The sequence below is a fragment of the Marmota monax genome, unplaced genomic scaffold, assembly GCF_021218885.2.
Source record: "Marmota monax isolate L192 unplaced genomic scaffold, Marmota_monax_Labrador192_F-V1.1 WCK01_AAM20220418_F8-fsc00128, whole genome shotgun sequence".
In the NCBI taxonomy this organism is placed as follows: Eukaryota; Metazoa; Chordata; class Mammalia; order Rodentia; family Sciuridae; genus Marmota; species Marmota monax.
In genome coordinates, this window is record NW_026693452.1 from 5,120,847 (window position 1) to 5,134,854 (window position 14,008).

Consider the following 14,008-nt stretch of genomic DNA (forward strand, 5'->3'; position numbering starts at 1 on the left):
GCTAGTTTCTCAAAAGAATTGGCTTTGGAAAAATCCTTGAAACAAATTTGCATTCTATAGCTCTGAGTCTGTGATGGCTATAGTCTTGTCCATACTTGAGATGCCCTCGAAGCATCTTTCCTATTGTTCTTGTGCGAAGAACTTTACTTTTTAACCACACCCTCCTGGATCAAAAACTCATATGTACTTTTTTTCTGAAGTATATATGTATATGTATGTGTGTGTGTGATATATATATATATATATATATATATATATATATATATATATATAAACCTTATATGTACTTCTTTTCTTCTTTCCTGCAAAATATTTCTAATACATCTGTTCTGCTCCTTTTTCTTTCTGATTCTCACTGTAACTCTGACTACAAAGCAGCCTGTAATATGTCACAGCCTGAATGCTGTGCTGCTTTGAAATTTCCTTCTGCTGAATAAATTATTCTGTCACCTTTAAGCTCAGCTTTCCATAAAATCTTAGGGCATGGACAAAATGTAGGAAAATTCCTCGCCACAGTTTAACAATGTTGGCCTCTAGTCCAATTTCCAATATAATTCTCATTTTCAACTGACACCTCATCAGCACGACCTTTACTGTCCATATTCCCATCAGCCTTCTGGTCTTATTATCAGTCTTAAGCTTGTCCACTCACTGCCCAAAAGCCAATACTCAGAAGACAAGAGTCGATGGGAAGGAAATCTAGTTGATTCAAGGGCTGAAATCTTGAGACAATGAGGGAGCTATCATTCCTCCAGAAAAGACCATTTTGGGGAACTCAGGCACACAAAAGGACTTTCATATAGGGAGGTAATGGAGGTTCAGTGGGGCAATGGGCAGGAAGGCTGCACACTGAATGGGGTCTTCTCCAAACTTCTCCAAATTTCTTCTGTAACTCAATTCCAAAACCTCTTCCACATTGTCAGTTATAGGATAACAGCAGACCACTCCACTTCTCAGTACTAATTTTTCCTCAATCTGGTCAGGTTGACAACCAAACAACCACCACAGCAAGCAAGCTTAGATTCTGCTTTATCCAAGCAAAAGACTTGGCCAGAAACTAGCCTAGCTTTGTATCCCTATAAAACTAGCCTAGTTTCGTATCCCTATAAAATAAAAAACAAACAAACAAAAAAAGAAAGACTTGAAGTCAGAGCACTGTTCCACAAACTGGCCCTATTTTGAAGTCTATCTTTACTTAATGAGCTGTTGGTAGAGATATCATCATGAAGCTGCTTAGCTGCTTGATATTTCCAGCATGTCATTTTGATGGCTAGGTACTTATAAACACTGTAGCTTTTTTTTTTTTTTTTTTTTTTTTTTTGGCTTCCTATTGTTTTAAAATAGTTTTTTTACATTTTCATCTGAAAGATGTCCTTAATAATGAGCATTTCTGTGTCCAGAAAGTTGCAACATTATAATGCTGGGAAATAATAACTTGCATCATCAGTCACCATCACGTGCCATAATGATTTGGCTACCAAAGTTCCACCCTCTATGTTAGAAATCGCCTGAGGGCCCACACAGCTCAGAGATAATTAAAACCTCCATAATAAACTTGCCTTTGTTAATCTGATTGATACAATGTCTTCTGTTGTAACCTCAGTTATTTCCCCAAGTGCTTTAAATTTAGTAATGCCAAACAGAAAGGAGAAAGAGAAATTAGCACAGCTTAAGTAGGTGTAAAAATGTAATTACTCTTTTGAACATATGCATATTTATCCTTTTTTTTTTTTTTTTTTGCAACCCCCCATCTCACTTGGCTTTCAGCTCTAAATAGACAAATGCTGGTGGCTTATGGATATACCACACTTAGGGTTATTTCTAAATGAGAAGAAAATCCTTTGTTACAAAGGCCACCAATTGCAGCACATTTTGAGCATTTATTTTGCATCAAAAAGGAAATCAAATGTACTGTAGAACCCTAGCAAATCAATCTGTAAACAACAGCAAAAATTTCTGAAATTTTGCTTAGCATACTACTTTGAGACAAAATAATAACAAAGGAAGGAAGGAAAGAAGACAGGAAGGGGGGCTGGGGATGTGGCTCAAGCGGTAGCGCACTCGCCTGGCATGCGTGCGGCCCGGGTTCGATCCTCAGCACCACATACAAACAAAGATGTTGTGTCCGCCGAAAACTAAAAAATAAAGTTCTCTCTCTCTCTCTCTCTCTCTCTTTCTCTCTCTCTTTAAAAAAAAAGACAGGAGGGAAGGAGAAAAATTTTATCAGAAAGATATTTTTCTTAACTATAGCTAGTTTTGGCTGCATCTATGAAACAATATGCTGTGAATTCACACCTCACTTTTTGTGTAGGGAGACGTGGGGCAGTGCTGGGCCTCGTGCATGCTAGGCAAGCATTCTGTCCTACAATCACATTTAAGAGCCATGTGGACCTTGAGGGTCTCACTAGTGTTTTCTCAGCCCACACCATGGGACCTTGGAAGAGGGAGTATTTACTAAATATGTCCTGGGCAGATGCAGAGTGCCCGGATGCAACTCAAAGATGCAGAAGGACACTCAATTCAGCGATTTATCATTGCTGTGTCTAATCTTTTGTTTCCTGATTTGATGCAAAACCCCAGGCAGGAAGGGCCCCATGCTTGTCTTATGTACAGTTGTATCCTGAATTTTCAGGAGATAGACAACCACACAGCAGGACCTTGAAACATTTTTGTTGAGGTTTTACTGTTTATGAGAACAGGTAGGCCCTGCTTTTAGAAAATTGTTGCCCTAGATATCCAAACTTACAAAAGTCAATAAATTAGAAGATATTCTTGATCATACAGAAGTGGTTATTGCAAATTTGCTTTCATAATGAAAGCATGCCTCAACTTATAAAAGTCTTCACACAACTTTTAAGAAGCACAAGTGCTGGAGAATTCAGGGCATACCTAACTCTCGGGCTTGTGCATCACAGGGCCACGTGGAGATGATCAGGATAAAAAGGCTGCCCTTTGCCCCAGACAGGTGACCCACTAAGCCTCAAGAATGAGACTATGCTAAAGTGAAACAGGCAAGGATAGTATTATAGGTTGAATTTTGTTCCCCCAAATTCTTGTGCTGAAATCCTAACCCCTAGTCCTTCAATGTGACTTGATTGGGAGATAAGGCCTTTAAAAAGGTAATGAGGTCACGAGAGCAGCTCTAATCCAATCTGACTATTGTCCTTTTGTAAGAAGGGAAGATTGAGACCCAGACAAGGAGGGAAGCCTGTGTGAAGTCACAGAGAGAAGATGTCATCTGTAAGCCATCAAGAGCGGCCTCAGAAACCAGCTCTGATCTCCAGCCTCTAGAATCAAAAAAAGCTAAATTCCTGCTGTTTTAGTCTCCCAGTCTGTGGTATATGTTACCGCAGCTGTTAGCAAATGCGTACAGGCCTAGAAATAAGAAGGTCTTTTTTGGACTTTCCTGTACTGTTTCATAGACTAAAATTACAATATAGAAATGTCCAAATGCCAGACAACGCTATGGGAGAACAAAAGCAAACAATACACCCCAACTTGTTCCACCCTTTGAAGTGACAGCTCAGCTGGTTCTTTCTCTGCATCTTGCGCTATATTACTTCTCCCCAGATGTGAGGAAAGGGCTGCCTTACAGAACCAGCACCATGTCAACTTCCCCACAAAAAACAATACTAGGGAACACCTTGCCTTTCTTCATAACCATCAACAAGAATTTACTTAGCTCCTCTCCTGGCAGAGGCATAGAACTAAGAATGTCAGGGAAATGGGTGTCAACCTAACCCTTAAGAAGAAAGCAAATTTACATGAAAAGGAACTAAACTTCCCCATCTCCCACCTCACTGTCTGAATACAATCACATTATTTGCACATTTTTCACAATAATTTGTACAAGTGTTGTAGAAAAATCAGTGACTTTATAAGTCCTAAGGCTTCACTTAAGAAATTGGCCCTGGACTTATAAAATAGGTGGTGGGATAGAGATATGGTCTATGTTACAGACAAAAAGAGTTACATTCTCTCACTGAAAGTAGGCCAAGCATCAACACAACAATTTAATACCTTATTCCCCTTAATAGAAGCCCAAATCAAATGTCTCACTCAATCAAACTAAGTTAGAGAAACCCTCTGTGAGCTCCAGGTTCAGCTCCAGCAGGCCTGTTTTGCACTCCACTGGCTGAGGTCTGTTTGTATCATTAAAAAATTATCTTAACTGCTGCCAGAAGTAATTGGCCCAGCGCTGTCCACTCTTCCGCAGTAGAACTAATGTTTCCTGTGGCTCTGGATGCCTGTGAAATAGCATCACAAGATAAACACCTCCAGAAGCTGGAGAAAGTGAGCTGAGAGGGAGGGGAGCCCTCTGAAAGAAGTGATATGCCCCAGGGTGAGGGGGCAGCGTGCAGATGGCTTCAGAGGACAGCGACCAGACCAAGATCTTCGAAAGACGGGCAAATGAGGAAAACCTAGACTGCACAGACAGGTACATGGCTCATCTGGTGAGAGTCACTGGCTTCAGATTCTGGTCCCCTTATCACCTCCCACCCTCTGATGTAGGGTCTAGGAAAGTATACCCAAGCATGGTGTCTGGGCAGTTCTGAGTGAGCCCTGTTTCTAGGTGTCTCCACTAGTCCATTCTCCCTTCCGCTCCCCTCTCCCCTCTCCACTTCCTCCTCTTAATTCTGTCTCCCTTGCCCCTTTCCTATCTCACTTCCTCCCCTGCCCTCTTCCCGTAGTCACCTCCAATATTCTATGTTACTTGTTCCTGAGCCCCTTACCTTGGCAAGAGGAGCTGCTCAGTGGGTGGAGAGCAATCTCTAGAAGCCCGGCCATGACTCCGGGATGCTAACATCTGGGGAAGCCCAGCAGGGCAAAGAAACATCTTTTCCTGCCTCGCGCCTTCTCCCAGCTGCATGTCTCTCCCTTAGTGGCTGCCCTGCCTGATGGCGGTGTTTGGTTTCCCTCTACCTGGCTCACTGCCCAGAAAGGCTGAGCACCATGCACGGTACCAATGGGCTGGTGAGAACAGAGGTGAGTGGAGGAAGGAAAGTAAGGTGTGGGGGTTTGTGCCTCCTTCCCTCCCCAAAGCTGATCTGTCCCTCAACAGTCACTTGCTATCCTGCCTCTCTGTCCCTTGGGCTACTGGGGAGATGGCCTTTCTCTGACCAGCTGGGGTTGCTTTCCACCCTACCCAAGTGCCTGTGAGTTGCCCCGGGCACAACTGCACAGGGATACCTCTTGATTCTTCTTTCAAAAAGAAGCCTGTCATTCATCTGTAAGGCTGCAGTTCACTCACCACCTTCAACCTTCAAGATCAGTTTATGATTTTTTTGCTGTGTTTTGTCCACTCTTGCCTGGCCATTGTGGGGACTCCTCTAACTGGCAGTTTTTAGTTCCATCTCCCCATGGTGCAGGCTTAGACCCTATTGGGTCTGAGCTCCTGTTCTCAAACCTGCTTCCTCTCGTTTTTTCTTTCTTTCACAGGTATCAGATCTGCACAAGAGACTGAAGACTTTCCTGCCTCCTCTCCATTTTTTACTCTCCTCAAGCCTTCACCCAGGTAAATCAGTCATGTTTCTAACTCCAATTCTGGCATCTGCTTCCCGGTGACACCAATTAGCACCTGGCCTTACTAAACTCCACTCACTGTCTCCTCTCTGTCAGGCCCATGACTGATGCACTTTGATATTCATTTAATAAAATTTCACAAGAGTTAACATATTGACTTGGGGAGGAAAAAGTCCCTGGATCCCTCCAGAGCTGCCCTGCCCATGATCGTACCCAACAAAGAAATGGAACTCAGAGACCACAGTTCCTGTAGCATCATCCAATACTCATGCCCTGGCGCACCCGGGCCTGTGGAAGGGATTCTAGGAAAACAGGTAAAGGTTGGCGAGAGTTGAGAAGCTGCTGGACTGTGGGGAACAAGAAGTGACAGTAACAGGAAGCCCAAGGCTCTGGATTTTTTCAATAGGACCTTAGGAAAACACATTTAATCCTAATCAATAGGAAGAAAACGTCCAAAGTCATTGAAGACAAAAACAGTACCAGAAAAGTTCAAAGTCTATTCATTAACTCTAGAGTTCAGATTTGTTAGCTGCAAGCCGGGCTATTCAGCCTCCCCAACCTGATCTGTGCAATGAAGACGAGAAGATGAAGTGGAAGATGATTCTCAGTTGCTTAGGTTGGGACATGGGATGTCTAATGCACTTTTGGGAAATATCTAGGTTCGTAATTCTTTTTTTTACTTCTGCAACACTCCACATGTTTTCTCACTCTTCCAAAATGGAATGACTGCCACAAAAATCCTAAAAGCAAAATTAATTTAGTTTGCAAAAAGAATATGTCACAGGGAATCGGAATATGCAGACTGTATTTTCTTGGGTCATTCTAATTTCAAGGATTCTGGCCTGTTACGAAAAATATACATATTATTGGATCACTTATCTTCTTTGTGGTTCAGAATATTTGATCCTGTTTTTCACGAAAGATTTTCAGGACAGGAAAGGAGATGGGGAAGGAGAAGTATGGCTGGAATAATCTCGAATTTCAAAAACCATGTTTCATTCCTATCATATCAGTTCTTGTTTCTTTCATGCAATAAATGAAATCCAGTGTTTCTCACTCGGTGTTCCCCTGCTCCAATTCCAGATCCATAATTTGTGGTGACTTTTTGATTATTTGTGTGTGGGGGGGTATCATAAGGAAATGCCAAAGAAGGCAGAAAAATCTCCAGTTCCCACACAGTAAAGCAAATGCTATTTATCAGACACTCCAACCCCAGGCAGCTTTCAGGTTCCGAGGTTCTTCATCTTGGAACCTGCTTCCCACATCTGATGGAGCAGTCACATGGATTCACATATTCAAGTCAGGATCAAATTTGTCACTAGAGCTCATTCTTGCTACCTTGCACAAATTTATCTCTTAACAGCAGAAAGATTCTAGGAAATCTTCCTATCTAGCCCAAGTGGCCCTGCTACTCTCTCCCCACTCCCCTCTGCCTTCCACAGGTCCTGGGTCTGACTCTCCAGGAGGCTGGGTTAAGGTGGCTCTCCATCACAGTGGCATCCAAGCCTTTTGTCCAGTCTTCCCATCTCTGCACAGGCAACCCTGCAGTCCTGGCTGCAGCCTCTTCCCTCTTCTCACTTCAATATTCTTTTTTATATTATTCAATTATTTATTCATTCTCATTTGTTATACATGATGGCAGAATGCAATTCATTTCAAATTACACATATAGAGCACAATTTCTCAAGCCACTGGTTGTACACAAAGTATTTTCACACCATTTGTTTCTTCATACATGTACTTAGGGTAATGATGTCTAACTCATTCCTCCATCTTTCCTACTCCCTTGCCCCCTCCCTTCCCCTCTCTCCCCTTTGTCCTATCCTAAGTTCATCTATTCCTCCCACACTCCCCAACCCCATCACCATTATAAGTCAGCATTCTCATATCAAAGAAAACATTCAGCCTTTGTTTTGGGGGGGGATTGGCTTACTTCATTTAGCATAATATTCTCTAACTCCATCCATTTACCTGCAAATGCCATGATTTTATTCTCTTTTAATGGTGAGTAGTATTCCTTTGTGTATATATATATAAAAGTTTCTCTATCCATTCATCTACTGAAGGGCATCTGGGTTGGTTCCACAATTTAGCTATTGTGAATTGTGGTGCTATAAATATTGATGTGGCTGTGTCCCTGTAGTATGCTGTTTTTAAGTCCTTTGGGTATAGACCAAGGAGAGGGATAGCTGGGTCAAATGGTGGTTCCATTCCAAGTTTTCCAAGGAATCTTCATACTGCTTTCCATATAGGCTGCACCAATTTCAGTCCCACCAGCAATGTATGAGTGTGCCTTTTCCCGCACATCCTTGCCAACACTTATTGTTATTTGTATTCTTGGTAGCTGCCATTCTGACTGGAGTGAGATGAAATCTCAGAGTTGTTTTTATTTGCGTTTCTCTAATTGCTAGAGATGTTGAACATTTTTTCATACATTTGTATTCAATATTCTTTTATACTCTATTCCCTCTAACGCTCCCTTTCACTTGATAGAGCTCCTCTGTCCATTTCAATTGTTTTCCAAGATTCCCATTGGAAACAAACACTTCTATTTCAGCCTTCTAGGGTAGAGGAATCTCGTCTCCAATGCCCCACAGTCACTGGGGCCAGAGAGAAGAGGTAAGTATATCTTACTGGCGCCTCCCATTGAGGCTTCCAATGGCACCCCCCCATTGATATTTCCAATGGTACCATCACTTCTCCACTCTTATTCAAAACCCTCTTCTCTCTTGACTGACCTCCCCTAATGTACACATTCACATAACTCCTCTCTCCCTCTTGTGATTCTCATCCATAGCCTACAGGACATTCCCCCTTATGCTAAGCACTTTACCATCTTACTTACACACTTTCTTTCCACTCTGACCTCTAGAAGATGTGTCTGTGCAAACCATTTATCTCTCTCAGTTAGAATTGGTTCGACTATACATGAACTATACAGGTAAGTAGTTTTAATAATTTAGAGATCTCTTATATAAACCAGTATAGAAGCTAAGGAAGATCAGTGCTAAAATGGTGACTTCGTGTCATTAGGAACTCCTGTCTTTCTGCTCCACCATCCTGGCCTTGGATTCCATCCTTAAAATAGTTCATGGTCTAAATTGGCAGAAAGGAGAAGAAATGGCAGATGAACACAACTTCCTGGTGATTTTCACTTCAAATTTTTTCCTTAACCCCCACCCTCCCCATCCAATGACTTTTACTTACACATTTTTATTCATCTCCAACTGCAAAGAAAGCTAATTATATTCTCTTAGCAGGCTCCATTGCTATTCTGAATAAAAGCAGTGTTCTATCCATAATGAGTAAGCAGCTAGCATTCTTGCCATGTAGTTCCTGTCCAATATCACTGACCTTCATTTCCTTTCCCCTTCAGCAATTATGGCCATTCTCTGGACTCTCTCACCCAAAGCGCTGAATTCCGGATCTATTAAGTTCTAATATCCTATTCTCCAGCCCTCAGCATCTAGCCTTGTAGGTCCCATGCTCATTCCTGCTACGTCTGTCATATGGTGCCTCACATGGAATCCTTCCATCCTTCCATTCCCCATAAGATGTATCCGTTTGGGGAGACACCAAGATGGAATTAGATAAACAAAGGGTTTATCTAGGGAAATGCCAGTGAGGATCAAGGGCAGGGGAGCAGGAATAATCAGGAAGAGCTTTGGAGCCTGGTGCATGCCTGACTTGGGGTGGAAGGAGGAACTAGGTAGGAAGAGCCTGATTGCAGTTTAGTTCTCATTTGGGTCACTGGGAAGTCCTAGGCCAAAATTGCCCATTAGAGGAGCATTGTGTTGGGCACAAATGACCCCCTTCCAATGATCCTCTGTGCTCAACTTCCAGTCCCCACTACTATTAACATGTTTATCTACATCCCTGATGATCCACACCCCTCTCCTAAAATCTCACCAGGGTCTCTTGCCTTCCTTTCTGTATCCTTGATATGTGTCTCCTCAAGATGCTCGCTTCAGTAATTAGCCCAATTGCTCTTACTTCTTCAGCTCTCTCAGGGAGAGGTCCCAGCAAGAGCTGAAACAGCACAGTGGGATCTGGGGAAACAGTCCCAGGTTTTAGATGGCTGGTACATAATAAATTCTCAGTAAATATGTAGTAAAGGAATATATGCATATTTTCTCTTTTCCAGCTGATGGTAAGCTTTCTGAGGGTGGGGACTATGTCGTATTTATCTCCATAACCTACCTAATAACCCACAGCCATAAATACAAAGTTGTCAAGCTAGTAAAGTTAATCTACTAATTTTGTGCTATATTAGAAACAAATTATTTCTCTAAATTCTTCATTTAATGCCTAATATGAAACCTGTCATACAATAGGTGTTTAATAAGTAAATGTTTGTTTTAATTAAAGAGAAATTAAAAATAAACTTTCACTCCCTGAATGTCACGTGCATATTAAAGGCATTGAACTAAGGGAAATAAGAAGGAGCTTATGATTTATCTACCTAAATCATTTCACTGCCTGTGGCGTATCTACTTTTGGATACTTCATGGGCTTGAACAGAGCAATCTTATCTATCCCACGAGTACATTATGCCATGCTTGGGATCAATTGTAACCATCAGTATATTATAGAAGTGCATGTTGTTTGATCATAAATGCTTATCTCTTTGGCTGGTGATTTTAAGGGCTCTGGGTGTCAACTAGAAGAAGCTGCAGGAAGTGGTACAGATCCAGAGTATGGACAGACTTAGATTTCTGCTGAAAACAGAAACTCAAAGCATTATCTTAAAAACAATCAAGAAGCCTCGAACTCTGGTGCACACCTGCAATCCCAGGGGGTCAGGAGGCTGAGGCAGGAAGATTGAGAGTTCAAAGCCAGCCTCAGCAATTTAGTGAGGCCCTAAGCAACTCAGCAAGACCCTGTCTCTAAATAAAATACAAAAAGGACTGGGGATGTGGCTCAGTGATTGAGTGTCCCTGGGTTCAATCCCTAGTACCAAAAACAACAACAACAACAACAACAAGAAAAAAAAAACAACAACAAAAACAACCAATAAGACCTAAAGGGTGAATACTAAACAGAAGCTGTAGTCAGGGAAATCCTTTTCCTCAAACTAAAAATATGGAATACTTCTTAGAATAAAACTGTATATATGCATCCTGTAAAATGCTGGGGAGTGATTTTGGCCAAATTATATTATCTTATTATTATATTGTGTGTATGAATATGTAACAAAAAATCTCACCATTTTGTATGGCTATAATGTATCAATTTAAACTTGTAGAAAAAATGGAAAAAGAAAGAAATGTATTTTGTAAGGATGGAACCAACAGTAACTATCAATCAAACTAATTAGGGTATCGCCTCTGGTGAAATCAGGTTGTTTATGTGTAAAGTAGCTACAACTTTATCAGGTATTGGTGTACCTAGGGGATAAGGGATAAAGCAGAGAAGGTAGACATTGTAGACTGCAGGGCCAGCCATGAGAATCTGGGGGGTCTGCACAGGCAGTGTGTATCTGGCCCATGGTTAAGCCTGTGCAGTCCCAGGTACCATATATTTCTACCATAGACTTAGATGATCAGACTCTCAGAACCTAATGCCAGTAGATACAGAGACTCAAATTTCCTTTGCTCTGGTTCATGCTCAGCACACACTTTTCGAATTATAATTTGATTTCTCTCGTAGGATAAGAACCCACCAAGTATTATAACAGATATGTCAGTTGCATTTTTTCATTGTAATTAATACCCTTTTGATTTACTTTTCAGTCTCTTGGGAACAAAGCTACAGTGAGTCTCTCTTCAAGGAAAACTGACAAGAGGCATGCTTCTGAGCCTTCAGAGCTGAGGGCAAGGTCTGCAATAGTGATGTCAAAATGCCAACCAGTGAAGAAACCTTTGGTGGACAGGCACACAATCAGCCCTCTCTTATGACATCCTACTATCTCCATACAGTAGATGTCACCATGAGATGAGCTGTGTTAACAGCAGAGTGAATAGCCACTAACAAAAGGTGCAGAAAGAAACTGTGTGTGTATCCATGTACACATGCGTTCAGAGAAAGGCACTTTCTTAACAACACTAGAAAGCTCAAAGAAAGTAGTTAATTCAATCACATGTGCCATAGGGTCTTTCATTTTCATTACTGAGGCTTCCTCAAAGTGAGTGTTGCATAGATGAACAGGATGGATAGAGTATGGATTGATGGGTGAACGGATGGATGACTGAAGCTAAAACAAAGCTATTTAATTTAGACTTTGAACTTAATAGCTCACAGTATCAGAAGTTACTGAGCTAGAAAAGTTGATCTGCTACTTTCTTACTGTATTGGAAACACAATTTTTCCAAGTTCCTCATTTTGCTTAAAATACGCCTTAGGGAATAGTTAAATTCAGAATAGGGTCAATAATAAACTTTTATGGATTTTTGCCAAACTAAACGAATAAGAAATGATCTGTTTGGAACGCTTACACTAGAAGTCATGGGGTAAGCCCAGGAAGAATCCAAACAATTTAGAGATTCACACTGACAGGGTGAGGAGTCTCTTAATCCTTGAGTTTTATATTGATATCTGTAGGGAAATGTGGCCTATGAATAATATTTAGACCACAGTTTTCATCTTTACAGAGTTAAAAATCTGGGTAGTTTTTATGACTTGAAATCTGGGCAGTTTTCATGACTCATACTTTTTTTTTTTTTTTTTTTTGTAAATGGACACAACACAATGCCTTTATTTTTATGTGGTGCTGAGAATCGAACCCGGGTCCCATGCCCGTGCTAGGCGAGCGCTCTACCGCTGAGCCACAATCCCAGCCCATGACTCATACTTTTGTTAGGTCATTATTTTAAAGCCATTTGTAAAAGTCTTTGAGGTTGGTGATTTGTGCACAATACTAGTGAATTTTGTTAGAAAGCACATCAATTTAAACCCAGCTGCTAAACAAAATGACAGCCTCACTTTTTTCAATGCCTCCTCACAAGATATATGTGTGTGTATGTGTGTGTGTGTATAGTGTATATATATGTGTGTATGTGTGTGTGTGTGTGTGTGTATATATATATATATATATATATATATATATATATATATATATAAAATATGTGCATGTAAAAATTCCCCAAAGTCACCAAGTGACTCTGGTGATTATTCATATTAATCAAGATAAAACTCTAATAAGCTATATATATATATATATATATAAAAAAAAACCCACGACACAGCCATGCTGCAGAGTCAGGGACCCGCTGAGTGAACTCGTAGAAGAACCGCAACATACGGGTTTCCTTGACAACTGTTCCCATAGAACCAGTGTTCAAAGATAGGCACAGACAAAGCAACCAGAGAGATTAATCAATGATCATGCTCCAGTATCTAAAATGGCATTGAGATTTGTTGATATTGTAGTACCTACTTCCAAATTTTGATGAGTGTGTTTCAAACTCACTTTTCTCCTTTGACTACTTTTTTTTTTTTTAGTGGAATTCCCCTTTTTTCTTTCTCTTTCCCAAATAAGAAAGTCCCTTTAAGGAAGGATAACAACCACAGTTAAACTGCTACTTTGGAAAGTCTACCCTAAAAAATAATTATTTCTCATTTAAAAACCAATAATTCCACCAAAAGGACAGCAAGTGAGTCACACAGAGGGGATCCCCAAAAGAGGGGTAGTTTTCCGAGATTTAATCACAGCTTTGTGGAAACCTCTACATGTGGTATGGTGTGTACCTCCAGAGTTCTAGTGTACTGCAAGATACCCAGAAATTAATTTATAACTCAAGCTGTCTCCAAGTTCACTCAGACCCAGAGAAGACTCAGTTCCACCGAGCCAGCCTCTCTCCCATTTGCTTGCAGAACAGAGACATCTCAGCAAACAATTCCCAGTGTGGAAAGAAAACTGTGTGCAAACAGCGGACAATTTGAAAAAGGGTGGGGACAAAGAGCTTACAGAAGGGCAGTAGGGATGAACAACACAAAGAAACCCAACGTGGCAGAATAAAAGAATCCTTTGAGGTATTAAAATAGTTCCACTAAGCCAGTTCTGGCCACCCATATGAGAGAAATCAGAAATGCAATTACTTCAACCCTGAGGAGTAAATACAGAAAACAAGGAGCCCCAGGGAAAGTATTCCAGAATACAGACGTAAATTAATAGAAGGACCCTAAGGAATTGCCTTTCTCTTTTCTTGTTTTCTTGCTGGTGTTTTAGATGCCCTTCCCCAAATGTGCAATTATCTCAGCAGAACGAAGAAAGAAGTGAAACTGCAGTGTGCACGCACTATTGTGGATAAAGGTAGACAAATTGAGGGCTGGAGGGCAGTTGCAAGGTGCAAGCTTTGTCAGGCTCCTGTGTGGCCTCCTTGGTACCTCTGTGGCCTCTAGTGGGGAAAATTCAACAGGTCTTTCAAACACTGAGACTAAAATCAGCACTTACAAATGGTTTCATCTTAGCTGCAACAAACAACTCAATTGTTCCTCAGTCTCAGCAACAAAGCAACAATAGCAAATCCACCAGAAGATGCACTCT

At 41.1% G+C, this 14,008-nt stretch overlaps 1 long non-coding RNA gene across 2 annotated transcripts; it reads left to right on the top strand.

Moving 5' to 3' along the window:
- Positions 1–4,227: 4,227 nt before the first annotated feature.
- Positions 4,228–12,532, top strand: LOC124101549 (uncharacterized). 2 transcript variants are annotated; one of them, XR_006854649.2, is made up of 3 exons: positions 4,228–4,438; positions 5,440–6,182; positions 11,256–12,532. It is a non-coding gene; the product is annotated as an uncharacterized LOC124101549 (long non-coding RNA). The 2 variants fall into 2 exon arrangements; XR_006854646.2 differs by lacking the exon at positions 11,256–12,532 and having other exon boundaries at positions 5,440–6,579.
- The last annotated feature ends 1,476 nt before the right edge of the window (positions 12,533–14,008 follow it).